This window comes from Nelumbo nucifera, chromosome 3 (assembly GCF_055504915.1).
Source record: "Nelumbo nucifera cultivar China Antique chromosome 3, China Antique-T2T, whole genome shotgun sequence".
NCBI classification, from domain to species: Eukaryota; Viridiplantae; Streptophyta; class Magnoliopsida; order Proteales; family Nelumbonaceae; genus Nelumbo; species Nelumbo nucifera.
In genome coordinates this window covers 14,918,529-14,945,204 of record NC_142651.1, presented here as the reverse complement: position 1 = coordinate 14,945,204, position 26,676 = coordinate 14,918,529, and the positions used below count along the sequence as shown (strand labels likewise).

General features: G+C 34.5%; 1 long non-coding RNA gene across 1 annotated transcript; it reads right to left on the bottom strand.

The window, feature by feature from the left end:
• Positions 1-15,021: 15,021 nt before the first annotated feature.
• On the bottom strand, positions 15,022-21,066 carry LOC148800969 (uncharacterized). Its single transcript, XR_016083490.1, has 2 exons — positions 17,099-21,066; positions 15,022-15,372 (listed from the first exon to the last, which is right to left on the bottom strand). It is a non-coding gene; the product is annotated as an uncharacterized LOC148800969 (long non-coding RNA).
• Between the last annotated feature and the right edge of the window lie 5,610 nt (positions 21,067-26,676).

The window sequence follows — 26,676 nt, the reverse complement described above, 5'->3', positions numbered from 1 at the left end:
TGGTGGCGGTGGCGCCATTTGGAATTTGGATAAAAGATATCACTAGCCTTCATCTTAATACAAAGCTGTCCAGCATTCATTTTCATTTTCTAATAATGTAATCATTTCAAGTACATCCAGTAGTAAAAATACACTCAAAGAGTCTAAGGTTTAAAAGCTCAAAATAATTTAATTCTCAGTTATCCGACATGCTTGACCACTGTATGGTAGGATCTGGACTCCAGTGTTTGGACCTAATTGAATAATCGACTCTGCTTGGGGTCCATATGTCTCAACTCTGAACTTGGTTAATAATAACCTCTCAGCTTGGCTCTGCTTCCAAATTCCAATCTGAGCATGTGAATACGTTAGCCGGTGGCCAACAATTGTTGTAGTGCATGAATTTCACAAACCGTCGAGGATTTAAACAGTGTTATTTATTTTAGTTTTATATTTGGGTTTTTTTTTTTTTGGTTATTCGTAAATAACTTTTCCAAATTGCTAATTGCGGAATTTGATTCTCATCAACGCTGGATTAACACACCAACGAGGTTGGTGGCTTTGAATGACTCAAAGCGTAAAAGTAAATAGCACTGTTTAGAGCCTCAATGCTTTGTGGACTTGATGCCTTGGAGTAAGGACGGTGGTTTTTGGTGATTATAATGTTGCAGCTGGCGTGGATGCAACTTTTACTACTAAGTCATAACTCATGAAGTCATGATGGGCTGTTTCCCATGTGCTGGCTCTGAACGATGCACATGACCTAAAGCGGATTCCAAGGGACAAAAGTGCATTCCGTGCGCTGTAACCCATCCCTTTCATATTGATCGCAGTCTGACCCTATTCTATTCATAATCATATCATCATATTAATTTCAGTTGTACGACTTAATCCATCATCATTAATCTAAACAGATTTTATTGACTAAATCTTTATCTCTCCCCGGCCACTTAACTTAGCCTTAAACCCCAACTCCACCCTCACCGCCCTATTACACTATCTGAAACACATTAATGCATTCGTTATTATAATTAATGATGTATCTCCAATTTGAGGTTAAAACGCCCCTATTGCAAACAAAGAATACTAAATATGGCTTAAATAGTGAAGCCATAGGATAGGAGTTAACGGAAAAACGCCATGAATACATTCAACGGGATAGTACGTTTCTAAGAAGAAGAGGAACAGTGGTGGACTTCACCAGATTAAGCTATCGGAAACATGTTGATATCATAAACCTACCTCTATCGAAAAGATCTTTCCTTTGCAAGCAGTTTATAATGAATCCTTTCAGGCTTTCAGCTTCTATACATTTGAATCTCCTTCGATGATGATGATGATGATATAAGTAAAATAAATACATGGATGTTTACACTTATGCTACACTTGCCATGTTTCTGTTTACCGAAATCTTCAATCTTTCAGAACGGTCGGTGAGGTTGCAGCAGGTAGGTTGTGATTCGTAATTAATAATGATGATGTACGGTACCTATATAACAGTGCGTGCTACATATACACAACACTGTCCTGTTTGCTGTTTCCGATCTTCTTCCCGTAAATGGGGCCTGACATATTTAACCCCCCCAACTTTTGATGTGTAATAAGTAATGTAGGAAGATAGATGATGCATGGTGACCACTGGGTGGGTGATGGGTCCCAGGCCACAGGCTACAACGTGGTCCGACCCCATCTCATAAACTTTGCCACATGTCCTCAATCCCCTGTTTATCGAATCTAGACTCACCCACCACATGTCACTTAAGAAAATTTCTTAGTGGGCTTCGGTTCGGTTGGGATTTTCTTAAAATTTAAATGGATCTGGATCTGGCTCAAAAGACCTGAGCCCGATGCAGTGTGAAATGAGAGTCATTTAAATATATTAAACTTAGGTCACATTAATGTTTTACATGGTTAATCTAGGCAGTGTTTGGTATGAGAGTCATTTTTCCACAGTGTTTTACATGTAAGTATTTTGATCTTTCTCTCAAATATTCTTGTTTGGTTGAATATTTTTAAATTGTTTCAAGCAAAATAAATTAGAGAATCTATTGTTTCAGCTACATTTGAGAAATGCTTAGAATCCATCCATGTGAGTGCAATTGGAAAATCAAATTAAGGTGAAAGCTAAGAAAATAGTACAAACCTATGTACGTAGAAGGTGGACAATTATTGAGCTGTCTCACCATGGGCATGTATGTGCAAAGGCAATGATCAACATCCACATGGAGCCCCAGCAACTTGCCTTGAATGAGTTTTAAACAGAGATCCAACACAAATACATATATATATTAAAAAGAAAAAAACAAATAGAGATCCCACACCCCATTAATAATATATGAACCCTAATGTCCCCATTACCACTTGAGACCATATAATAACTAAATAATTTTTTACAATAACGTTTGCACTTCTTTTATAAACAAATAAAAGAAATTGTGCAATTAGATTTGTATCATCCAAATCTATGAAGAAAATCGTTTAGGGTACTGCAGACATCCTGGAAACGTCAAACTGGAATCCATCTAAACCTAATTGCCATGAATTCTTACATGGTTGAATAGGATGAATTTGAATTTGAATGAAGCTGAAATGCGTATTTCTCTTGTCGAAACACAACTTTCTATTTAATGCAATGTGGGAATATGCCCTGAATGGTGTGGATCGCACAAAGGGACGAGAAGCTTAATTATTGCATACTAGGAACCAACATGTGGGCATGTTTCAAATACAGCCAAAAAGTTTGCATCTCTATTTATACTAAAGTACATAATTGCCCAGTTTTTACCCCAACAAAAAAAAAAAGATATTTGCCTCATTTTATTTTAGTAAGGGTTATAAAAATTAAATCCAAATAGCTAATGCCTATTTATATAGTACATCCTCTTACACTAGTATTTATAATAGCATAAGTACTGGTATTATTGGGGCCTTATTTTCCTGTTTACAGCTGTTTATTGTATTAATCGCTTCAGTCCTTGTATACAACCAACAAAACATGTTTGAATTCCCTTCCAACATAATCTGGCATTGTGCATCTATGAATGCAAATGGGATCGGATCGGATTCGAATCAGTATATATTTGAATTCGATCTGACATTGTTCATGTCAGATTTGATCTGACTCGAAGATTCAATTGGATCTGATAGAACTCGAGCTGAATCAGGGGTGAAGTCAGGAATTTTTTATGAGAGAGACCAAAACTTATGCATGGCCCATAGGAAAGCCAACCATTGGGTGAAAAGTAAAGGAAGGGAGGAAACTTACATAAAAAAAGGTATTCAGTGTGCAGATTTCTAGACCATGGGGGGGGGGGGGGGGGGGGGGGTATGGCTCCCCTGGGTCCCTCCTAACTCCTCCCCTGATCTGAATTCAAATCCTATCGGATCTTTGGATTTGATTTGATCCATGTGCATCTCCCCATGGGATTAGGATCAACCATAAAACCATGACTCGCCATGTATGTGATGTGCTGAAGGCTACTTTTAATAAGATGAACATAGCTGTTAGGTAGATCTTTCAACAGCCAAGTAGATAATAAGGCACATTGAAATTTGTAAATTAGGGGTGATAATTCTTGGTCTGGCCTAGCCTGCAAATTTCTGGGCCTGGGCCCAGGTTTTTGTTTACAAGCCCGGCTTAGGCCTGCATCAAGCCCAAAAAATTCTGCACCAGGCTTGTGCCCAACATATTATATATATATATATTATTTTATATTAAATATTTACTATTTTATATAAAATATAAAAAATAAGTTTTAACATAAAAATACTAATATTAATAAATTGACACATGTCAACAATGTGTGAACACTTGAACCAACTCAAGTATGAGATGATGGCAAGGCCTTCATTCTCATTGCGTAAGCAATGTGAGACTTTGAAAAACATTCAATGGTAGCATTCACTATTTAGTGTTGCTCTAAGTCTCATATTGCTCAAGAATAGGAATGAAGGCCTTGACTTCAATCTATAAAAGGATAGGTAAGCCAAATTAAACCAACTCTAGGAATAAAATGAGGCCCATGCCTTTTTCTTATGTTTAAGTCCAAAGCTTGGCCAAACCCTATTTAACTTGGGCTTGTGACATATTTTTTGCATGTATTACATGCTATTTAATTAAAAAAAATAAATAATTAATTTTTTATTGTTGAATGTTAAAGGCCCAAACTCATTTCTCATTAGGCCCAGAAAAAACCCGTAAGCCTGACTTGAACCTGGGCTTAGGTTAAAGCCCTCATCATTGGTGCTAAACCCAACTTGGGCCCGGCCTAGGTTATAGCAAGACTGTGCATGTCACCTTGGTTCTCCTTGCTCCATTACCCCAACCCTACATTTTCCTTGACTCTCTCTCTCTCTCCTCTCCCCCTTCCCACCACTCTCAATATGCCATCTCAGCCCCCTCTCTCTTCATTCTTCTCACTTCCCATTGGGTTCTCTCTCTCTCTCTCTCTCTCTCTCTCTCCCCCCCCCCCCAACTCATGTCTTTGACTTTCTATAACAACCTAACTTCTCTCCTTCATTAGCTCAATATATGTTTTATCCTCTCATTCACTTCCTATCTCTAATTCCCCTCTATTCTCTCCACTTTCTCATAAAAATAGGGCCATAATTTATTAAGATTTGGTTTTCCAAATCAAGCAATATTTATATCTATAGACATGATTTCGAGCAAAGAGAGGGGAATAAGGGGAATTCGATGTTTCTTATACATTCACTAGCGGGGACCCGTGCGATGCACAGGATTTATTAAATGAAAGCTAAATAGTAAAAATGGTTATTTACTAAAATACCCCTTATAGTTTCATGGATTTACTAAAATCTACCCTATAATTAAATTTTACTAAAACACCACTTATAATTTGCAATGGATTTAATCAATCTTCCATTAGATGAAAGTGAAAAATGACAATGTTGACTCTAATGTTCATTTAAATAAATTTAATCAAAAGAAAATAAAAATAAAATACCATTTTTTCCCTTTACAAGGCACGGGCAACCACTCTATTGGCTATATTTGGTTAATTTTGTATTCTATACAAAAAAGAAAGTGTTAAGGGTATTTTTGGAATAAAAAATCATGGGCCTAATGGCAAAATAAACACTCCTTAATGAAAGGTTGATTAAGTAAATAAGTGGTAAAATATATGGGATGTTTTAATGCACAAGATTTATTAAGCGAAAGCTAAATAGTAAAAATGGCTATTTACTAATACCCCTTATAGTTTCATGGATTTACTAAAATCTACCCTATAATTAAATTTTACTAAAACACCACTTATAATTTGCAATGGATTTAATCAATCTTCCATTAGATGAAAGTGGAAAATGACAATGTTGACTCTAATGTTCATTTAAATAAATTTAATCAAAAGAAAATAAAAATAAAATACCATTTTTTCCCTTTACAAGGCACAAGCAACCACTCTATTGGCTATATTTGGTTAATTTTGTTTTCTGTACAAAAAAGAAAGTGTTAAGGGTATTTTTGGAATAAAAAATCATGGGCCTAGTGGCAAAATAAACACTCCTTAATGAAAGGTTGATTAAGTAAATAAGTGGTAAAATATATGGGATGTTTTAATGCACAGGATTTATTAAGTGAAAGCTAAATAGTAAAAATGGTTATTTACTAAAATACCCCTTATAGTTTCATGGATTTACTAAAATCTACCCTATAATTAATTTTACTAAAACACCACTTATAATTTGCAATGGATTTAATCAATCTTCCATTAGATGAAAGTGGAAAATGACAATGTTGACTCTAATGTTCACTTAAATAAATTTAATCAAAAGAAAATAAAAATAAAATACCATTTTTTCCCTTTACAAGGCACGGGCAACCACTCTATTGGCTATATTTGGTTAATTTTGTTTTCTGTACAAAAAAGAAAGTGTTAAGGGTATTTTTGGAATAAAAAATCATGGGCCTAATGGCAAAATAAACACTCCTTAATGAAAGGTTGATTAAGTAAATAAGTGGTAAAATATATGGGATGTTTTAATGCACAGGATTTATTAAGCGAAAGCTAAATAGTAAAAATGGTTATTTACTAAAATACCCCTTATAGTTTCATGGATTTACTAAAATCTACCCTATAATTAAATTTTACTAAAACACCACTTATAATTTGCAATGGATTTAATCAATCTTCCATTAGATGAAAGTGGAAAATGACAATGTTGACTCTAATGTTCATTTAAATAAATTTAATCAAAAGAAAATAAAAATAAAATACCATTGTTTCCCTTTACAAGGCATGGGCAACCACTCTATTGGCTATATTTGGTTAATTTTGTTTTCTGTACAAAAAAGAAAGTGTTAAGGGTATTTTTGGAATAAAAAATCATGGGCCTAATGGCAAAATAAACACTCCTTAATGAAATGTTGATTATGTAAATAAGTGGTAAAATATATGGGATGTTTTAATGCACAAGATTTATTAAGCAAAGCTAAATAGTAAAAATGGTTATTTACTAAAATACCCCTTATAGTTTCATGGATTTACTAAAATCTACCCTATAATTAAATTTTACTAAAACACCACTTATAATTTGCAATGGATTTAATCAATCTTCCATTAGATGACAGTGCAAAATGACAATGTTGACCCGAATGTTCATTTAAATAAATTTAGTCAAAAGAAAATAAAAATAAAATACCATTTTTTCCCTTTACAAGGCACGGGCAACCACTCTGTTGGCTATATTTGGTTAATTTTGTTTTTTGTACAAAAAAGAAAGTGTTAAGGGTATTTTTGGAATAAAAAATCATAGGCCTAATGGCAAAACAAACACTCCTTAATGAAAGGTTGATTAAGTAAATAAGTGGTAAAATATATGGGATGTTTTAATGCACAAGATTTATTAAGCGAAAGCTAAATAGTAAAAATGGTTATTTACTAAAATACCCCTTATAGTTTCACAGATTTACTAAAATCTACCCTATAATTAAATTTTACTAAAACACCACTTATAATTTGCAATGGATTTAATCAATCTTCCATTAGATGAAAGTGGAAAATGACAATGTTGACCCTAATGTTCATTTAAATAAATTTAATCAAAAGAAAATAAAAATAAAATACCATTTTTTCCCTTTACAAGGCACGGGCAACCACTTTGTTGGCTATATTTGGTTAATTTTGTTTTTTGTACAAAAAAGAAAGTGTTAAGGGTATTTTTGGAATAAAAAATCATGGGCCTAATTACAAAACAAACACTCCTTAATGAAAGGTTGATTAAGTAAATAAGTGGTAAAATATATGGGATGTTTTAATGCACAAGATTTATTAAGCAAAAGCTAAATAGTAAAAATGGTTATTTACTAAAATACCCCTTATAGTTTCACAGATTTACTAAAATCTACCCTATAATTAAATTTTACTAAAACACCACTTATAATTTGCAATGGATTTAATCAATCTTCCATTAGATGAAAGTGGAAAATGACAATGTTGACCCTAATGTTCATTTAAATAAATTTAATCAAAAGAAAATAAAAATAAAATACCATTGTTTCCCTTTACAAGGCACGGGCAACCACTCTGTTGGCTATATTTGGTTAATTTTGTTTTTTGTACAAAAAAGAAAGTGTTAAGGGTATTTTTGAAATAAAAAATCATGGGCCTAATGGCAAAACAAACACTCCTTAATGAAAGGTTGATTAAGTAAATAAGTGGTAAAATATATGGGATGTTTTAATAAAATGAAAACTATAATGCATGTTTAACTAAATATGTAAAACCATAAGATGTGTTTTAGTAAATGATCCTAATAGAATCACATAAGAGTATACAATTGTTTTATATTTTCAACTTTTTAAATAATTAATAATTATTCATGTTATATATGCTACTTTTAATAAATTTTTTATAATACAAAATAACAATAATTAATTTTAGTTAGGTTTATTCATCAAACTAATGAAACCGACCAACCTGATTAACTCGACCCAAGTTGGTCGGTTCTCTAGTATTTTAGGTCGGCTTTGGTTCAAAAATTTCCCAATTCGACCAAGTTTGATCAATTTCACTTTGGCCATTTGTAAACCAATCAAAATCGAATGACCTAACCATGGATACATATTAATATCTTATATTTTAAATATATTTTTTAGCATGGAAAAGTGGGAAATTTCTCATATTTCTTAGTCTAAAATGTTTTATATCATAAACCTAATTTTTAAATTTATTTTTTAATAATTGCACTATAATTTTTAAAATTAAATCTTTTGAACCAATTGACCAAACCAAAAAATCGACCCAAAACGATACAACTTAAGTGGGTCAGTTTTCACAAAAGGTCAATTGGTTTCAGCTGACCAACTCTCCAACCTGACCAGGTCAATTTGGTTGGCCAAATAGCTATCCTATGACCGAACCAAACCAACTCATGAACACTCATAATTTTAGCTAAATTAATAGTCTCGTCTCTGATAAATAACAATAATTTAATTTCCAATAAGTATTGAAAATTTATAGCAAAAATACACAATTATTGAAAATATATTGATAATGAAAAACCTAACTTCTCGTGAACACTCATAATCATGTCTTTGACTTTCTATAACAACCTAACTTCTCTCCTTAGTTAGCTCAATATATGTTTTATCCTCTCATTCACTTCCTATCTCTAATTCCCCTTTATTCTCTCCACTTTCCCATAAAAATAGGACCATAATTTATTTTGGTTTTCCAAATCAAATAATATTTATATCTATAGACGTGATTTCAAGCAAAGAGAGGGGAATAAGGGGGATTCGATGTTTCTTATATATTCATGTCATCTTCCATTATTGTTAAATAATCCATTAGTTATGAACATTATTAAAATTTTCTAGAAAAATATTATACCAAAAATTATGAAATAATTATTTCAGAAATAAGCCATTATTAATAAAGTTTGGTTATTAACAAATATTCAAAATTTCAACGTTTAGCATAATTTACATCAATCATTGTAATTTAATAAAATTTCATTAAATTTTTACAATAATAGTTTATTCATAAAAGATATTACTAATTAGCGCAATGTACTAATTTCTATAAAATTAACAATTATCAAATAAGTTAGGGAAACTCTTTAAATAATAATCCATAATTATTTTTTAAATAAGTAATTAAAAAATTAAGAAATTAATCTATGAAAAAATATTCTCCAAAACTATTTAAATATTAATCCATTATTATTATTCAACTAAATAATTATTAAAAAAATTAGGAAATTAATCTATCATAAATTTCTTTATAATTATTCAAATAAAAATCCATTATTATTATTTCAATAAATGATTATTAAATAATTTAGGAAAATTATTAAGTCTATCCACACCGATCTAGACCACTTAGTTGACTTTGATCATACTTGGTTTTACATTGATTAACAAAAAATTATTTACTTTTGATTAAAAATAATGTAATTTACCATAGTTACATTAATTTACAATAATTATATTTACTTTGATTAATAGTAAATAATTTAGGCTTAAAAAACAAATAGTTTACATTAACATATTGTTATTGTAAATAATTAATTTACTATATGTTACTACTATTCAATAGCAATTTCAATAATTTTTTGGAAATTATTATAAAATATTATAATTTATTGTTATTTAATTTACTATTGGTTAATTGGTTATAGAAAATTATTAGAATTGTAGGGATGGCAATTTTCCCTGTAAAATTGGGGCCCTACCCTGCCCCACCCCGAACGGGGCAAGTTTTCTTAAATCTTAAACGGGGGCAGAGATAGGGTGGGGATAGGGGAAATGTTTTTGCCCCAAATTAGGGGTGAGGTTTGCATATAATTCCCCAAATTAAAATTTTTAATTTTAAAATATCTCTAAGTTTTTCTCATATTCTTTTAATCCTATGTAGGGGTGTCAATTGACCGGTTTTGGATTGGATCCAATCCGGTCCAAACCTTATCAAATTGGATTTGGACAATCCTTTAAAATTATTGGATTAGGCCAATCCCAAAGAAATTGGTCCATATTCTTATTGGTCTAAATTGGACCTTAACCAAATTTCCAATAATTTGATCATGAGGCCAAACCTAGGAAGCAAACAAATTGGATCGAATTCAAATAAGGGTAATTTGAATCCGATCCGACATTGTTCATGTTGGATCTGATAGGACTATTTGAATTCGAATCCTATCGGTAAGTTTGATCTTCGGATCTGATCCGATCTGACTTGTTTTCTATAAAATTAATAAATTATTAAAAGAAAAATAAAATATACTAATTTAAATAAAGTAAAAACAAAAATACAAGTATTTTTTAATTATTTTCATCATATATATATGTTTTTTCTAAAACAAAAATACAAGCACTTTTTTGAAAGTACTTTTATAAAAGCACTTCTATGAAAGCACTTTTACAAAGTGCTTTTTCAATGCCAAAAGGGTATATTTTTTGTAATTTTTAGATTTTATTCATTTTAATATATTTTTGTAATTTTTTATATGTTCTTTTTTTTTTTTATAATTTTTGATATTTCATTCGGTTGGATTGGATCCAATCCAGTCCATTTACATTTTAATGGATTGAATTGGATTTGGACTGTATTGGGTCCAGTCAATTTCTAAGTGGACTCACATGGGACTGGATCGGGTTGGACCAAATCTAGTCCAATTGACACCTCTAATCCTAGGATACCATAATTTCATTTATAAAATACCCCCAAATTATCATAATCCAATTTCTAAAATACCCACAAATTCCTATAATTCTATTTGTAAAATATCCACAAATTAGATTTTTTAAGGTGGTTGTCTCAAGGTGGAGAAAATTTGGAGATTCCCCATCCCCAAAAAAAAAAAATGAATGCCTCGCCCTGAACCCACCCCGCCACTAGGGTTGGAGTGGGGATGGAATAGAGTATCTTGACTTACAAGGACGTGAGGACAAGGACACTAGTTCAAATATAATCTCATATCTCATGCATTGAATTCATAGGATAATAAAATCACATTAATGCATTAACGTCAAAAGGATAATATTATATATTATTGATAAAAAGTAAATTAAAAATTAATTTGATCCCGTATATTACTTGTCGATATTTGAGACCCACTTTCCAAGAGAAGAGGTAATTCTTGAAGTATTTAAGGCTGTTTTTTTTTACTTGATGTATAAAAGTAAACTAGTTTTGATTTTTAATTGAATAACGAACTTGATCTAGACAAAATGGTGTAACGTCTTCAAAGCCTTAAAGGGTTCATTGCCCGTTGATCATGCACTCTTCAACACTGATGTAGTGATGTTTATATCCTTGACTTGGATTTTGGATTTTAGCTTTTTAAGGTTTGTGGACATCTTATAATTTTTGAAATAAGGCCCACCACACTCACGAAGATATACTTTAAGAATCAAGCCAATCTTTAACTGGAGGCCCTAATTCAAACCTACTCTTGAGTCTTGATGAGGAAGGAATTGTTCTCTTAGCATTTACACGCCCAAGAGGCATTATAGATTGGCCAGGTAACAAGCCCATACAAGGACTGAGCTAGCCATTGATGAGAATCTATTAAACCCATTGCACCATGTGGTTCTACTTCTCATGATCCATTTCCTCAGCTCAGAAAAAAATCACACCCAATTCCCTATTGGGCCCATTGTTTTAAAACCACACACTACCTTGCAATCAGGGCTAGGGCCTAGGGGTGGAACCTGGGTTGGGTTGAGATTTGTTAAATTTGCAATGGGCCGAACCTAAATCTGAGCACAATGTAATTAAAATTCTTCAAGCCGGACAACCCGATTTACAGCCCTAAATTCAGAGTTGGCTGAGTATGCCAAATTTCCAGGTAATGTTGTAAACGCATGAACTCTTGGAATGTCGCCGACGCCATCTATAAATAGTCCTCTCTAAAGGAGTCTGGATCACCTGTCAACAAAATATGTTCCAATTCTCTATCAACATCATCTTACACCGGACATCTTATCTATAGCAGGCCCAACATTTATGGTGGGTCCCAGTCTCATAATAAGATCTGCGATGTTAGATGGGTTGGAACTTATTTTATTGGTAGAAGATCTCAACTCCCTCTAGAGTCTAGACTGACTGTATGGGACGTAAAGATGACCCAAGCAGATTCGTGAAACCCGGCATGGGCTTGATGGCTTGTTAGTTTGAAACGAGACTGGGTCTGTGGGTCACCCAGGTAGCCCAACTAACCATGACTAAAGACTATCATGTTCTCGTTAAGGGCCCATATATAACCTAAAACATCATGGTTGTATTTCTCGCTGCCCGATGAAACCTGTAGCCCAGCCATGGGCATTCGGCAACGAGATTTCTGCTGAAACCTATGGAGTCCGTTTGGTATTGTAACCGTTTATTTAATAAATGTTTTATATGAAATTTATCTTGATATATATATATATTAATGTTGTTTGATAGTTAGGCGCCATTAAACATAATTAAGCATTACATAGGCTGAAACAGTAAATAAACTTCATGGTATTAGGGGAACATTAAAATAAAGCTTCATATTGGCTTTCATATACTTCTCCACCAACTTTACATTGGAGGAGTTAAAAACAACAAATTAAAAGCAAGGACACCATATAATATTGTTTTCAAAGTTTGGTTCAGGATTCTTTGGGTTTAGAAAATCCAGTAAACAGCTGATTGTGCAGTTGAACAGTTGTTGTCAGTGCCCCCACCACTTCTTACAAAGTGATACAAGTGGCGGGGTTGAGAGAGGTAGTGAACCCATCAAACAAAGGCGGGGTAATGAAATTTGAATTACTCGTTATTTGTTTAATGCTTAAGCATTGAACTGAATATTGATGGATGTTTAGATCTCATCTGACAAGAGAATGGGGATTTTGTTAATTTTTCAGTCTGGAGTCTGGACCCACTTGGGACTTGGGAGGAGTTCCCAAGGAGGAAGAACCTGATTTTGAAGGTAGGAATGAAAGAAGAAGTCGACCAAAACTTTCATTAGTGATAAAAAGTGGTTTTGGAGTAAGGAGGGGTCGGAAATTTCTGCGCAAATTCCATGCTTAACACATTATCAGACTGGAGTGGTATAATTATCAAAAACACGCGCAGCACGCCAATCATTCAATCTCATTAGTCATTACTACCTACCAAAGGGATTTTCATTTTTTTTTTTTTTCAAAGGGAAGGAAATAAAGAATTGAAGAAATTGAGCTCCTAGGAAGGACGGGACAGACTAGACACCCTTCCCTTGAAGAATATAGTTGATCTTTGGCCCCATCAAAATAGTCACATTTGAAAGAGGAGCCTCAGCACAGCAGTCCGGACTCAGGACTGACTGACTTCCTCCTGTGTATGCAGTACTACCACAAACAACTTTGTTTGTGTCCTTCACTCAGTCCCTCCATAACGCTCTTCCCCTTCCATTTCGCCCATCATTAATAACAGCCTTTTTTTTTTCCTGATGTCATGATGGTCTGTCTACAAGGGTTATGGACAGAGCTGGGGGGAGGGTGGTTATCACTTATCAGTTGTTTTTTTTTTTTTTTACTGAATTTTCAGGCAAATGTCAACATTTGGGCCTTCGGTGGATCTCACCGTACCCCAAGCCCAATTCATTGAATGGGCTTCACCTGTAGTACCTCTTCAGCCAGATTCCAGAATTAGGCCAAACCTAAACTTAACTTATGGCAGAGGATGACAATTATATCCTACACGCAACAAGATATAAACGTAGTGGCGAAAGTCGCTCAGCCCAAGATGGCAGTTATTCATAATCATATCCTACACGCAACCATTCACCCACCGTTGTGTCTATAGTCTATACAATCCCTCTTGCAGTGATTGCCCTTTTCTGTATATGTGTTTTGTGGGTGGGGTCTGTGGGGTCGGAATATTACATCAAAATCGCGAGTCAGGGTGGCTCGATTCAGTTGATTTCAGTTTTCACCCTATTCGAAATCAGAATTTCCATTCTTAGAGTGCCCACAAAACAGCACCATCAATTTAAACTTTAAAGAAAGGATAGGAAAAGGGATCGATCAAGTTGATACACCAAATAATGTATTAAATGATTTAAATCTCTAGAGCAAATTTGGAGGCAGCCGAGTTACAATTGGTGCACTATAGACATGACATGCATGACATACATAGATAGGGGTCATTGTGGGCCCTATTAGGCCTGTGGTGGGTTAGCTGCCTTCTAGTCCATTCCTCTAATTTCAAAATGTGACAGGCCTATATATGGTCATTTCATCTCAGTTTGGCCTATCTTGCAATCTTAGTAGGGGTATGACTATTGATTCAAGTGATATTTGGTATCAATGTCGTTTTTTGAGAAAACAGTGGCATGTAGATGTCACATTAGAGAAAGCGGTACTTCAAACAATGCCCTCTTGTTTGGTACCATTTTTTAGGAAAAAACGTTGCTTCAGACCATGTCTTGAAAATCGAGAAAGTGTGGTATGGAGCAATGCCAAATTCAATATTTTCTGAGAAAATGGCGCATTGTTGCCAGCAGTGCAATGATGTAGCATCATTCTAGACGTTGGATAATATAGATCAATGTTGAAAACGTTGCTGCCAGTACTAGTACCAAACAAAACCAATGTTGTTTTCTCAGAAAATTCCTTGTGATAGCACCGATTCCAAACAAAAAAATAAGCATTGTTTTCTTACAACTCCACATGTCCAACACCATTTTTATGAGAAAACGATGCAATATTCCCAGTACACATATACAACTTTCTTAATTCTTTTTAACTTGTAATTGTTTCTCAATACTAGTCATGTGGCACATGAGTAGCACATGTAGCTTTAGTAGAAAAAGGAGAGAATAAACTGTTTTGAGTTGAATTGAGGTTGGGTAGAAGCTAATAAAGGATGAAGAGTGATGGAGGGAGGGAGATAGGAACCGAAAAACTATAGGGATGTTAGGCTATGTTTGGTTTGAAGGAAATAGTAGAGAAAGGTAAGAAAATCTATACAAGATTTGTAAAGGTTTCTCTATATTTTTCTTCCTTTCCCTATTTTTTCCTTCAAACCAAACATAGCCTTAATAGAAAGAGAAAAAACTTGACAGTCTCAACTCTCAACCAAAGGCAGGGGGATGACCCCCTTTTTTTGAAAGATTCATTATATTAAACAAAAGCAAAAGAAACAAAGTCTTCCACTTTAGGTATCCCTTCCTGGAAATCTGTTAGATAGAAAGAAGATTGACAATGGTTTTTTGCTATCTGGGATACCTTGTGGGCTGGAAAGTTATATTTTCTATTTACATAACTTATATTAACATGTCTAATAAAAAAATTAGAGAACTCATCCTCAACAAAAGCCAATGGCAAGACCAGGCTATGGGCGTCTTCTGATTGATTGCATTGATGACTTGTTGAGCGTCTGAAACATCATTGACTCCCCAATGAGAGATTTCTGAAAGTGCCTGCAAGATAGCATATAACTCAGCTTGTAACACAGATGTGAGACCGTTTATTCTTCCTCCTATTATTCTGACATAGGATAAATTTTTTGATACAAAAACATCACTATAAGAATATAAAGTATATGATATTTTAACCAGCACCAGTAAAGATAATAATATCTACGGAAGAAGATATATTCAAGGAGATCTTATCTAAAAAATATATATCTTGAGAAGGAGATTTGTAGGAGAAATGGATCTTTTGTTAAAGATCTTTTCATTGCGAGTATACCACATGTAATAGCAAACTGTAGTTATCCAGCTGAGGGTGTTCATGAATTGTGAGTCATTTTGAATTTGGGTATACAAGGTTTTTAGGCAAGTATTCCATGATTCTTGAAAAAGAAGATGGAATTGAATATTCAAAGGATTTGCAAATAAGACTGTTTGCATGAAAGTGCAATTCATAAACAAATGATTTATGTCTTCGATTTGTGTATTACACAGAGAGCAAATTTTTTGCCGGTTATCCTAGAATATTTTGTCTTTAACAGGAATGAAGGTATTTAAGATTCGCCAGAAGAAAAGTTGAAAACGCGGAACTGTCTTTACTTTCCAAAGTTTTTTAAAACACAAGGCCAAGTTGGGGTCCATCTGGTTATTTAAAACACTGAGAGCTTTTTTATAGTCTTCCTTTACATTGAATTTACCTGAACTATGGTCAGTCCAAATCCAATTATTAGAGTAAAACTTTGGGAAAATTGGTGTACTTGTGATTTTTAACGTTTCTTCAGAGTCAAAGAGAAGTTGAATAGGGTCTCGATTCCAATGACCTTGGTGGATAAGCTGATTAATATTGATATTTCTAAGTTGAGGAGCTATCGACAAAGTTATCCAAGAAAAGAGGTTTTGGTTTTGTATCCAAGATCTTTGAGTAATTGGAAAGTTAGAATTTTCTTTCACTATGGCTCCACATTCTGACGAGAGTTCCATTAGACTTGGAGCTATTGATTTCCAGAAGAAAGAGCTTGTATCAGTAATGGAGTAGGGGAACAGATTTGGATATTTCAGGTATTTTGATCTTCAAAGTTGAGCCCATAATTTATTTTGTTCATTTAAAAATCTCCAAGCTATTTTCATAAGGAGAGATTTATCGGTTAATTGGAGATTCCTGAATCCTAAACCTCCCTGGGTTTTAGGTAACATTAAGTTGTCCCAGTGGCACCATCGGTAAGGGTGAGGTTTAGACTGAGAGGTTCCCCACCAGAAATTTTTTATAATTTTTCCCATTTGATCTATATGGTTTTTTGAGGGAATTTTACTAGAGCCATGGCATGAACTGGGATGGCTTGTAGGATAGATTGTATTAGGACTTATTTACCTGCCTGACTTATAGCAGAGGCCCTTCAGGAGTTTAATTTTGATTTTAAATTATCTAGGACAAAAGTTAATTTGGAATGTTTATTTCTGTTCCAGAAAATGGGTAGTCCTAGATACTTGGAATCTTTGTGAAGAGGCTTTATTTTAAGCTGTCTGGATATTAATCTTTGTAGCCTAGGATGAATGTTTTTACTGCAATAGATTCCAGATTTTTCTATGTTGATTAATTGGCCTGAGAGGGATTGAAATTTGTTGATGATTTGAATGAGATTATCTATTTCTGCTCTGTCTGCTCTAATGAAAATCATAATATCATCTACAAAGAAAATATGAGAAATTTTTGGAGTAGATTGGGAAATGGGGATACCTTGGATTCTTCCTTCTTGTTCGGCTCGGTGCAGGAGTCTTGACAGACCTTCCATTGCTAGGATAAAAAGGTATGGGGATAAGGGATCCCCTTGTCTTAAACCCCGAGAAGGATGAAAATGGCCTTCAGAAGCACCATTAATAAGGATTGAGTAGGACACGATTGAGATACACTCATTAATTAGTTGATAGAAGTCAGGAGTGAAACCCAAAAGAGACAGGATTTGAAGGAGGAAAGGCCATTCTAACCTATCATAGGCTTTTGACATGTCTAATTTTATTCCTAAGTAGCATGTTTCTCATCTTTTGTGTTTAAGGAAGTGAAACATCTCATGGGTTATGACTGAATTGTCAAACATTTGTTTCTCAGGAATAAAAGCAGTTTGATTAGGGGAGACACACTTATCTAAGACTTTCCTGAGCCTACCAGCTATAACTTTAGCAATTATTTTGTATGCTACGTTGCAAAGACTGATAGGTCTATGGTCGTGTACTTTGGAACAATCCACTTTTTTCGGAATAAGACAAATAAAAATGTGGTTTAGTCTTTTAAGCATCCTTTTGTTTTGAAAAAATTCTTGTACTAACAGAACTAGGTCCGGTCCCATCAAGTCCCAATATTCCTTAAAAAGAATGGTAGGCATACCATCAGGACCTGGGGATTTTAGACTCCCAATACTAAAAAGTGTTGTTTTAATTTCCTTAACCCAAGGAATAGCTATGAGCATGTTATTTTCTTCCTTCGAAATTATTGGAGTAAATAAATTACATAAATCTTCTAATTAGTCATTGGGTTGGGAGGAGTAAAGATCCGAGAAATAATTAAGAAAAATTCTAGTGATATCAACATGCTCCGTTTTCCATTCATTTTGATCATCTCTGATTCCTTTTCCTTCTAAAGAGAGTACTCTTATGGAAAAAATTTGTATTCTTGTCTCCCAATCGCAATCATGTTTGTCGAAAGATTTGTCTCCAATAGCTTTCCAGCTGGTTGGTTGCCTGATTTAACTCCTTATAGATTCTCTCGATCTGTGACTCCTGATTGCTCCATAAGAAAAATTTGATTTCTAATTTTTGAATTTTGATTTTTGGATCGATGAATTTTGATTTTCTCCAATTGGTTAAGAGTTTTTTCAGGATGTCTAATTTTTTTGTAATACGATAGGCTGCATGTCTTTAATAATTTGTTGAATTTTTTTTCAGGATGTCTAATTTTGATAGATGTATGCTAATTGTCTGTAATAATTTGTTTGCAAGAAGATTCTGACATCCACATTTCGAAGAATGTGGCATGAACCCATTTAGTAGGAGAGGGTGATGATATGAACCCCATTTGGAGCCTAGGGAGAGGGTGGCATGAGGAAATATAGGTAACCGGTCTGGAGATATGATTGCTCTTTCCAAGGTTCTTTGAATGTGTCCTATATCTTTTGTTTGTCTAGGAAATACCTCCTTCTTGTATGTTTAACTCTAGTAAGTTGTGGTCAAGAATGAGGTTTCTATATTGCATGGATGCTAATCTCGAGGAATTATAAGATGTTGAGGGTTCTAAAGAATTTATAGAGGCAACCTCATTGAAATCCCCCATAAGTATATAAGGTTCTCTGAATCAGTGGTCGTGTCAGATAAAATCATTTGGTTAGTAGAAATAATTTTCTTCTGCTCTGCTCTGCTGTACCTGATGGTTCAGGTCGATCATAAGTGGGTAAATCAGGAGTAGGTTGCCAGAAAGTAAATACGAGGTCTTTTACCTCTCGAAGAAGAAGGACCAGGTTCATCTTTGAAAAGGCGGTTCACAATCTCCTAAGTAGAGGTTGCTAATTGAAAAGTTTCTTCTGAAACGCAGAGAAGAGGGAGGGTAGAACTTGAGGGGGGTGCCTGGTTTATGGAAACTGGGGGAATAGGTGGTGAGTTTTCATTGTAGTGGGTTGACTGATTTGATGGGGAAGCGTTTGCTTCTTCCTGAGGGTTTTCAGCTGGGTGGGGGGCATAGGAGGATTGAGATTAACGAAGTTACTGAAGATGTGTTGGCGCCATGAGTGCCGTAACGTTTGCTCGGCTCTCAGCCAAGGTCCTGGATGGGCGAAATAAATGACCAACTCTTCCGCAGACATAACAGGTTGTAGGAAGATCCTCATACCTGTAAGTGATCCAATTATGGATACTTACGAAGGACCCAGTTTGGAGAGGACGGTTAATAGAAATTGTAACTTTTGCTCGAATATAGTTGTGAACAACTGAGAGTAGACGGGTAGGACCAATACGTTCGAAAAGGGGTTTTCCAACTTCAACAGGTAGGGTTTCGAAAGGAAGGTCATAAATTTGAACCCAGACTTCTATTTCATGAATGTTCCAAGCGTATTGGGGTCGACCAGGGACCCAGGGTTGCATGAGAATCCATTGTTCATTAAGAGTCTAAGGACCATTTGTTCTAACTGTATCGAAATCCTTAGTTTATCTGAAGTTCAATTGGAAGTGACCTCTATTAAACGGTGCTAGGAGTAGGCTGCTGGAATCCATATTCCAGAGCTCATATAGACCTTGAATGATATCATCAAATTGGTTAGTCAAATGGGGAAAAAGACGGCAAATGAGAGAAAGCTGCCAGTTTTCTCCGATGCCTGGAGGGATGAGATGTTGGATGTTCACCACGTCTACTCCAACGTTTCCATTGCCCTAAAGCATTTGTTGGAGTGCTTCATTGAGCGCTTCCAAATTGTCCATTGGGGAAGGAGGTACCGCAGGAAAGGGAGGAAGGATTAGAGAGAGAGAGAGGGAGAAGGAAGAAAAGCTGAAGTTCAGAAGATGCAGAAGAAAAGGAAGAGGAAGAAAACAGACAAAAGAGAAAGGATCGAAAAACTAAAAGGGATATAAATCCTAAGTCTATTGAAGATGTTAATTAATTATCCTCAAGAAAGAAACTAGAGAAACAAATTATAAGGCCAAGATTCGTTGAGATCTAAGTGGAATGAAACCAAATAGTAAACTATTAGAACTAGTAACAGAATCGTAATAGTAGCTAAGTATTACAAAGACAGGTGGTATAGCAATGAACAAAATTATGACAGATCAATTAAGAGTGTAGAGGTAGGTGTACTCCCTGTAATTGCTATTTGCAGAGATTAAGTTGCGACGTGTTTAAACTTCGGCAGCGAGAGATCACGCTGATTTCTGAAGAGACAGCTATGTGTAATTATGAACTTGGGTTTTCGAAACCCGTCGTTGAGCAGTTATCGACTTGCAATTGAATGAGAAACAAGCCAATCATTGGCACTCGTCGTTACAGTTTCCTTACATCTTCTTCTTCCCGCCGGACTCGTGATTTAATCGGTTCATGATTTCGAAGTTTCTAATATAATTAGTTGAGACTTAGTACAAGGTATTGATTAGAGTTCAACTGCTGAAGGGGCTAAAAGGACTAGGGGCAGACCAGAAAAGATATGGGTCGGAATAGTAAGAAATGATTTAAATGTTCATAGTTCAACAATGGATACGTCATTAAATAGATCGAGCGGCAAAACGAAATTTATGTAATTGAGGTAAAAGTTTGATGATGATGATGACGACGGAGGAGAGTGGAGAGAGCAATTGTAGATTATTGGTGATTATAATCACACAGGACATCAAGGGATATGATGCAACGACAAATGGAAATTTGATTTAGATAGTTTATACAGTTGAAGAGGTAACCCAATATCAATGATCATCAACTCATAGTGATTTGGTGACCGATAAGATGACCTGTCTTCAACCCTGCACTGTGACATTTGTATTTCTCAATCTCATTCCAGTGCTCCTTGATGCAGTACTGGCCTTCATCTGCTGGATCGGTTAATGTTATTTGGCCTTGAAGGCATTAATGGCGGTGAAACGTAAACAGTAACTGATTTACAATGAAGCTTGATTGCAGCAAGGTAAGATTCGGTTTACTGACATAGCGGAAAAGAAAGTTAGGCTATGTTTGGCGGGACCTAACATTAGCGCTTATTGCGTTTTAGAAGCCAAAGGCATCCCCAAAAATGGTTTGGTGAAAAAACAGTAAATGGGCTTTTTCCATCCAACACCAACAGCCAACAGCCAACAGCTTTACAGGCACGTTACAAAGAGTGTTCGATCCAAACTCGGAGGAAGAGTGGCGTCAAGTTTGAACCGGCTTCAAGCAGTGTGGTTAATGGTAAACAGTAAACTAGTCCATAAATTACAATTAGAAAGAGGTCGTCGGGACAAGGGACAAAACAGAGTTTGGGTGTAGCTTTTTGGGGTACATTTGGAAGCTTTGTGGATATGCAAAAGCACGACATGCATTCATTTTGTAAGCTTCTCGTGCACAGAACACAAGAGAAAGATACAACGTACAAGCTAGGGTTGCTGCTGACGAATAATGTTTGGAATGTTTTAAAGCCACGTCCCATTGTCTTAAAAAAATAATAATAAAAACGAAATCGGTTTAATTATTGATTCCAATGTATTAGATTCGAGGGGTTTTTTGTGTTCCCCTTCTGCTTCTGCTTGGACGATGCAGAGAGATGATACTGATAAATCCACGTGAAGTGAAAGTTTTAAGGACAAAAAATGCCAGCATTTAAAAGCTTCAATCCTTTGTTGAGTTAACAGAGCCTTAATCCTGACTATTTTAGTTCAGTTAGATGAATCTTGTTCTATTATTATGCTCTTAAAAAAAAAAATAATTCAAAGCCATGTCTTCTGTTAAATTGCAAACAAATGGATCCATGCATTGCTAAAGCAAAGCAATGAAAAGTAAGGGTTTATTTGATTTGATGTTTTTGGTTTGATTAATTCGGTTTAAAAAATTTCAATTTCGGATTCAGTTTTCAAGATTAGATATTTGGTTAACCTAAAAACCAAATTAATCAAAATTTATTATATACATAATATAATATGTATTATTAATATGTAAAACATAATATATTATAATATGTATATAATATACATTAACATATACATAAATATATTAATATATGTATTAGTATAATATTAATAAAATTTGGTTTCAGCTTTTTCAATTTTTTAATAATTCGATTTTGGTTCATTTTATATGTTATAAGTTTGATTTTTAAAAATTTGGTTTATTTGGTTTGGGGGGAGGGGGCAAGTTAAATAAGAAAATGAGGTGGGAGTAGAAGAGATAGGCTGTATAGGGAAATGGGGTGAGAAGGTTTGGGTCTATTATAGATTTTTTTTTAAAGAAAAAATACACAAAATTTTTAATTTTGAGAAGTGGAGTAGCATTAAAGAATGATCCTTCAACATTTTAGTTTAAATTTTGGGGGGCAGAGGACCCACTTTATTACATTTTTTACCTTACCTCTACTTAATAATTATATATAAATATTAATCTAACAAAAAATTTGGGGGAACAAGGGCCCACCAATATATTTGGCTCCGCCCCTGTATGTCACATACTAAATTCCAAATATAAATTCGTTTTGAATTTTTGACTTTTTAAGTTTGTTTTCATGGGAGAAAAGGTCAATTGCAATTTTTGATATTTCACCTAATAAATAAATCTTCTTGCGGGGCTTTATTTACAAGATGGAATAAGTCCTTACCAAATTGTACATATTATTTTGTTCATTTTATGTTTTCGATAAATAAAAGAATATTCTAGACAGAAGATAAATCCAAAAGTGGTTCAATTATTCTTCTTGACATAACCCACAATGTTTTGAAAACCAAAAACTAAACTAGGGCTGCAAATGGCATACATTTATCTGAATTTTAATATGATATCTGATGATCTGATTAAGGTTATCCAAAATTGATCCCGCCATTTGTAGATGGATCAGATATGGATTCATCTCAATCTGATCAAATTTGAATTTGACAACAAAAAAATACATGTATATTTTTATATACAGAACTAGCTTATATTTATTAATAATGTTGGGATAAACGTTGTACTTTTACAGTTTTACCAATGGTTCAGAGGTTCAAATCTTATAGAAGTTATTTTTAAATTATTTTGTCGGTGATATATAATATACCAATACTATTTCAAGTGCATTCCATTAGTAATATAAGATATTCTGATATTTTCTAGTTTAATTAATTAATCATTAATAGTTTTCAAATCTGATCTGAGTCTAAATTGAATTGACAAATAATAACCAATAACTGCATTGATTAGCAGATCATAGCTTATTTGTGAACTATCTAAAATCAGGAATTAAGGAAATTTTAGCTATATATTTGCCCCTTTTATTGTGGAGAAAGAATTGAAACATAAGTTCAAACAATTTCAAATAGTTATATAATATACAAAGAGATAAGGAAGGTTTAAACCAGGGGATGTTGTGTGGTTCACCCAGAAGTGTTCTACAATTGGCTGGTGATCTAAAAGGTTTATTTGCTTCATTCATATTTTTGCCTTTTGATCTATTATGTGTGTGTGTGATTTTCATTGCAAATATAATACTCTATACTCCCATTTGAATCATTACCTATTAAGAAAAGTTTGGTTTTGAAAATTAGCCTATGTAGTATGTACATAGGAAAACTTTGATCCTTGAAGAAGTCATGCAATCACTGGAAATGTTGTAGTTCAATTCAAATTAGATCCATAAGAAAAGGGTTTATTTTTTTGCCTTACAAATATACTTGGAAGTCTAAGTTTTATTTTGAAAAAAAATGTTAATAGTTTACTAAAAATGGCTATTTGAATACAATTTTTTTATTAAAAAAAAAAAAGCTCAGATATCAAAAGACAAATCCTGCTACTTCTAGGTAATATCTAAGGCATCCAGTTTTGTGCATAAAGTTTAACATAAAATATTATAGGAAATGTAAAATAAATTTGAGAACAAATTAACAATGTTTATTTTTTTTGTCAAAAATATGCATATAACTAACTATATTATCCTTGAAATAACCTTAAGAATTTAAATTGTAACTCCATTAATTATTATATATAAATATGAAGACTACAGCCATAAGGGAAGAAAAAGTAATTGAGGATGCAGTTTTTCAAACACAAGAATTAAGAGGATAACAATACAAATTACAAGGGAAATTTTTCTAAACACCAGCAGGCCATAGTAAAAGGAATGAGGATTTACCAAGAAAATAGATAAGATGAAAAAATAAATAAATCCTTAGAATTATGATTTCAGTGACCTTATCTAAAATTTACAGAAACTAAAAAGAAAGAAAACCCAGGTTTCCAATAATTCAGAGTGAGAATTGACTTGTTTGGCGCCAACTATATGGTAATGCTGGCACGTCTAAAACCTCTTAATTCCAGAAAACGACATTAAACAATACATGTGAAAAAATCACTACTCTCCACTCTTCATTACGACTGGAAATGAATAAAAGAAAGTGACCCAGAAACTGGCCGGAATCCTGAGCAGAGATAATTGAATTTGAAGCAAGCAGAAAACTGGGGGGCCATCACCATCTTCATTTCCCACACATAATTCTGCCTGGGAATTTAGGATTCTCGCACCCTAAAAATATAAAGCCCCTACTCATTACCATGCATCTATCTCTGTAATTATTGTTGTTTCTCTTCATTTTAATTATTTCGTTCAAGGAACAACTTCTGATAACCGACTCCCTACATGCTCTTGCTTTTTTGCTTTTATGTCTGAATTGACAAAAGGAAATTGAATTCGAAAAAGCAGCCAAGTATAAAGAAGAACCACTTTTGGTTTGAAATTTAATTCCGATTTCCGACCGGCATTTATGCCACTGCTCATTGGGATGGTCCACGCCAGCTGGACGGTAACAGATGTACCCTTTGGGTGGACCACCCATTTTAGGGGAGCATGGTGGGCTGTCGTTGACGAAGATGTAGGCCCATTCCACACTTTTATTATGTCTGAAACAACGATATGGACTCATGTCGGCCCTGCTTGCCTCTTCTATTTTTATACTATTCTTACCTTAATTACCTTCCACAGCAAACGACGGAGCGTCGTGGAAGGTGAAATCCACTCCAGCCTCTGTAATGGGCAGGGCCCATCCCCATAAAGTTGCAGCCCAACACTCTCATTGTTCCATCCATGTTTATCCATGACATGGTCTAAATTGCATATTTGGATGAACAAGCTGACGGGGACCCCGTGTCCGGTGGAACAGTGGATCTGGTCATATGACTTTTATCCCACAATTTCTCGACCCCACCTTCTACCCGTCATTTTCGGGTCTGGTCTTTTGTGGAACTTCCGAGTTCAATTAACTAAAGATGCGTTGTTTTCCCGGATCAACCCGATTTAATAATAATAATAATAGGGAAATAACAGAGCACATCACAAAAGGCTGAATGGAAATTATCCACCGTCTTTTGGAAGAGTGTATAGAGTTGTTTCTTCAGTCTTTAACCTTATCTTACATGTATGCATAAAGGGCATAAATGCATTAGGCGAGTGCTCATCCATTCAAATTTTCTAGTATTATCTCTATGTCAGAGGGAAAACGGTGGTTTTTGGGTTATGAGTGGCGTGGGGCCCATGGATTCATTCATGGAATCTGGTTCTTTCCCTTCGAGACCTGTATATGATAAAGGGAGCCGGTAGAGATTAAAGGCGCCCAACCCACTAGATTAGTACACAGCCTCCTTATGCCCTGTCAACCAGCCCAATTTGGTCCAATTTGACCCCCCCCCCCCCCTTCCACACCTGGTTTGTAGGCAATACATACCACCATTACCCATAGAAAACCTCCATTATTGCATAAAAGTTGTGCTAGTTGCAGCATTGACCATGATCCATACGAAATTATGAATTATGTTCCGCCCATCCAGGAAAAGCCAAGAAAGAAAAGCAACCCAGATAAATATGGGTTATAAAAATGGATACTGGCTTATCTCTTTTAAGAGATAACTCTAGCTCAGGATTCTTCTCATCCTCATCCTGTTTGTCCTTTGATTTGGCCTTCAATACAAAGGAACTTTGAAAACGTAGAATTTTTGGGCTATGTGAAGTGAAATTTGATGTTTAAAAAGTAGAAAAAGTAGTTTGAGAATTTGTAATTAGCTAAACAATTAGAGATGCCGTCTAATTCAACAATTAATCAAGCAAAGGAAAAATTGGTAATTTCCAGAGGCTACAATGAATTTGTCAAATATCAATCAAATCCTAGTGTCCATGGGACTGTGATTGATTGGGAATGGTAGGTAGGTGTCGGACTGTCAAACTTCCAACATAATTCTCCGAATATTATATTAAATGTGAGGTGTGAAAGCAATTAAGACAAGAGATAACTAGGATTAGAAGTCCTGAATGCAATGTTCTAAAACCTCATAAGCTTCCAAAATAGGCAAGCGTGGTCAATAAGTTTAGGATGATTACGAGGTATTGTTCAATCACCCGCGTGATTAGGAATAGAGATTTAAGCTGACTTTCAAAAATTAAATAGTAATTAAAGGTATTATTCCGTAGTGGCACCATGGCAAAAACGTCTAGATTTGAGGTAAGAAGTTGGTCTAGCTAGGGATCCATCACCCATAAGATCAGGATCCACCATCAAGTGGGTTGTGGGTTCCACTTCCACCATCAAGACTAACTTCAGATCTTATCAATTTACATTTAATCATTTATCCATTTGGAATTTGGATGT